Source organism: Passer montanus, unplaced genomic scaffold (assembly GCF_014805655.1).
Source record: "Passer montanus isolate IOZ18808 unplaced genomic scaffold, ASM1480565v1 scaffold121, whole genome shotgun sequence".
Lineage (NCBI taxonomy): Eukaryota > Metazoa > Chordata > Aves > Passeriformes > Passeridae > Passer > Passer montanus.
In genome coordinates, this window is record NW_024358834.1 from 1,314,842 (window position 1) to 1,318,842 (window position 4,001).

The window sequence follows — 4,001 nt, forward strand, 5'->3', positions numbered from 1 at the left end:
AAAATAACCACGTGGGGTACGGAGGGCAGGGCTTTTGGACCCCTGTCACCTCATGTACAAACTTGTCAAGCCAAAATTCCTCTTTTTATACTGTACATCATCACCATCTCCCCCATTTTCGATTCGTCACACTTGTATCACCGCCCTCATCATCACCTTTACCACGCATGCTCCACCACTCTTTTAGGGGGCCATGCCACTCTTTGGGGTCATCTCTGACGAAGGCCTCTCCTCTTCCTCAGTGTCCTTTGATTCACCTTTTGGATTACAAATGCACACCAAGCTGCTACAGTATAAGCCACAGGGGGCCATGCCACTCTTTGGGGTCGTCTCTGATGAAGACCTCTCCTCTTCCTCAGTGTCCTTTGATTCACCTTTTGGATTACAAATGCACACCAAACTGCTACAGTATAAGCCAATATTGTGTTCTAACATTAAAGCAATAAATCTCATATAATTAGCATTTTCCTGGTGTCCAACCAAATTCTCCTCTCTTCCAACTAAATTTAGTCATAGTTATCTCTTGCTTCTTCCTGTTCTGAACATCTGCAGGAGATGTTCAGAACCTTTCTTTCTTGGCATTACACCTTTAACTGTTTTATTATTTCCAAATATTAATTGCTATATCAGTATTGATTATTGTTTCAATTTTGTCAGCACAAATCACACCTATTTACTACACTGATATTCCCTAAAAGTGGGGGTTTCCCTCTGGGAAGAGGAACAGGGAAATAAAGTGATTTCTTACCTGCTTCACTGCAACTGGTTTGGGTGCAGGATGTCCTTGATCCCCACCATGATTTTGCAGTTTTGTCTCTAGGACTGACAGACTTCTAGCACAGGAGTTTTGGTTCAGATTTATCCAGTTAGAGCTGGCTTTCAAATGAAGATCTGCATTTGCTTTCACACGATGATATTTTTCAAGTCTACTGCCCATAAGCCCTTTTATATAACACACTTCACACCATTCTCTTACCTCAGTCTAGGCTCGTGCTTGCTCTCTGCATTTAATCATGAGCCTAAACACTGACCATTTTATATTTTTTGAGAGAATGGTGGATAATGAAGCATATTATGATTATATTAATTACATAATTTCTCATTAATAGAATCAGAAAGAAATTTGAAAATTTAAAATGCAAAAAAATAAAAAAGACAATTCTTTTCATTCTAGTGTAACTCTACAATTAGAGTTGTAAAGGTTTTTACCAGAATGTCTTGTACAGCAGCAGAGGCAAAGCAGGAAATGTGGAAATGTGACATTCAAAAGTAGCAGAGATTCCTTTTACTGCTGTGATGCAAATATGGAATTTGCCAAACTCAGCACATTCCAACTGGACAAATTCCGAGTTTTTCCTGGAAGAAATGATAATATCTCTCACATCCAAATTCCCACACACTTTCCATGGGTGGATTCCACCCACCACAGGAAGACACCATAAATTCTGGACTGGCTTATAAAGAAGTACAAAGCTTTTCCAATTCAGATTCCTAAGTCTCCCCTGTGCCTGTAATTTTTTGTCCCTGTTTCAAGGTTTCATTTCTTGAAATGTAAGGAAAATGGAGTTTCCCCTCAAGGGGGACAAGAACAAGCTTTGTCACCCAAAGCAGATGGGCAGCTCTGTTTGCTTCTGTCCCCACAGGTCCCACCAGGAGCCTCATGTCACGTGCAGGGATTCTCAACCTTGCAAAGGCACGTTTGGACACAGAAATGAAGGCATTTGTGTAAAAAAAGATACATTGAACATTCCTTGTCCCTTTTTTCTTATCTGGTACACAGAAGAGGGCAGCACAGCTGAAGTTTCACTTTATATTGCCATGAACACTCTAAGCTGTGTTTCTGCCCAGTGTCCTTTCTCAGCAAAGCATCCACGTGGCTCTGAGTGCTGGAAGCCTCTTGGGTGTTTCCTCTGAGGATCACAGGGCTGCTCCTCTTACAGGTTTGCAATCCAGGGAGACTTTTCCTTCTCCACCTGTCATTTTCATGGAAATATCTACATTATGACAACTTTATCCAGATTTTCAGAGCTGTTAACAGGAAGTTTTTGAAGACTCTGTCCTGCAGGTGTATGGACAAATGTGTTCTGTGGGTTAGCAAGGGTGACTTCAGGCTGTTTTCTACCCAATGTCCTACCTACTAAATACTTAGCTCCTCAATAAAATAGAAGTAGGTCTGCAAAAATGTTACTCAGTGCTCAGTTGACAGTGTAAACAGATGCTAGGAATTCTTGGGATTAACAAAGAAAGCAGAAAGCCTGATTATCTACAGTGAAAGTCCATGGGAACACGTAGTTTGAATAATCCATGTTTCTAATATGTACTTTCTGTCCCCTAATATCTAAAAAGATGCATTAGTTAAGATAAAGAAAGGCAAGTAGGGATTCGTGTTTATACACGGAGTGAGGAACTCCAGGTTCCTAAGCCACAAGAGAAAACTGCTGCAGACAGCTATGAAACCACTGCACGTGTGAAGAGACACGAGGGAAATCCTATTTTCTTCTTCACCTCACAGTAAATGGGGGTGGCACAGGGTATTGCAATCTATGTGTGTTAAAAAACAATTAGAAAAATATGCAGAAAAATCCTCCATCTCCACAGAGCCTCTGGTGGTTTTGTGTGCGGAGTTTTAATGGTGTTTATCATGTACTTATTGTCCATTCTTCTTTAGATATCTGCCACAGACAGCTGCTGCAAACTGGCTGTAAGTTGAGTCTGACCCAGGATGGCTCCTGTAGTTTGTTATTGTAAATAGACTCATTCCTCTTGCCAGGAGCTATTGCTGGCAAACAGTAAATCTTCCTTTCTCAGCTTGCTTCCTTAGCACTACGTAATTCTTGTAAGACAGACAGCCACTTACTTTGCCCACTCCCTAAACCAACTGTCTGTAAATTCAGAAACCTTTTCATGGTCTCTGAATTCCAGATATTTCTGGTGAAGGGGCTCTGAAATCCCCACCAAGGAGGATACATCATGCAGGAATCGTAAGAGGATATTTAGGATTCCAGTCATGGAGGGATGATGTATGTCACACACATTGGCTGTGACGGGTTTAATTCTGAAAAAGAGGAATTAGGGGTGATTAAAGAAAACAATTATGGAAATGTCTTAGGTCATGCTCTGCTTTTACTCTGCACTTGAAATGCAATAGGGGCAAGCAGCTGACCACATCCAGGACGTGCTGCGAGCCCAGGGATCCCAAGCCCTGCCTCCAGAGCCGGGCAGCAGGAGCTGCTCCGCCCCGGTGAGAAGGAAACCGCAGCTGAAGAACTAAAACAAGTGGGAGTTTGAAGTTAAACTGACACAGAATGCTTTCCCCAGGAATACCCCAACACATATTAGTAGTTTACTAACAGTCTGTGGCAAGGAAGAGCAGGAGCTCCATGGGCAGCATGAAACTGGAGCTGCCCCTTGCGCGAGTGCTTTTTTCCGGAGCCGTGATTCACCTGGTTCTGCTGGTCACCAGCTTATCTAGTCCTGGAAGTTTTGTGGCTTACTCAAAGCAGTGAGAAATTCAGAGCAGCTGAAAGATGAACCACATTTCCAGTTACTCTTGGCCCAAGTTATTTTTTGCACTCCTTTGCAAGAATTTAAGAAGTTCTTTGCTTTACATTATGAGCCATGGACTTGAAATGTGCCTATTTTATCATTCTCTACCTGAAAATGCAAAAACTTCTGCATTCTTTTCAGTGATGTTTAGAACTTCTGGTCCGGAGCTGAGAGGAAGCACAGCAGCCATGAAAGGCTTATTAGTTTTGCATCTATGACAATGGATTTAGTTGGGTTTCTGCTTGCATTTCCCCCTTGGCACTCTGTGTGAGCTTTCTAAGCTGCATCGATTTCTATTGGCTCTAAAGCTCATATTTCTCACATTATTGTTTCAGCCCCAATTCATGGCTACCACTACTCAATCAAAAATGTTACCTGCCATTAAATCCACGAGTAATTATGAGGGAGAGCTTGGTCCCCTGGCCGAAGGGCTGAGCTGCCTTCCCAAGGCAGGG

General features: G+C 42.3%; 1 long non-coding RNA gene across 2 annotated transcripts; it reads right to left on the reverse strand.

The window, feature by feature from the left end:
* Positions 1 to 308: 308 nt before the first annotated feature.
* LOC120497103 lies at positions 309 to 4,001 on the reverse strand. 2 transcript variants are annotated; one of them, XR_005626430.1, is made up of 3 exons: positions 3,922 to 4,001; positions 3,352 to 3,520; positions 309 to 1,973 (listed from the first exon to the last, which is right to left on the reverse strand). It is a non-coding gene; the product is annotated as an uncharacterized LOC120497103 (long non-coding RNA). The 2 variants fall into 2 exon arrangements; XR_005626431.1 differs by having other exon boundaries at positions 309 to 2,059.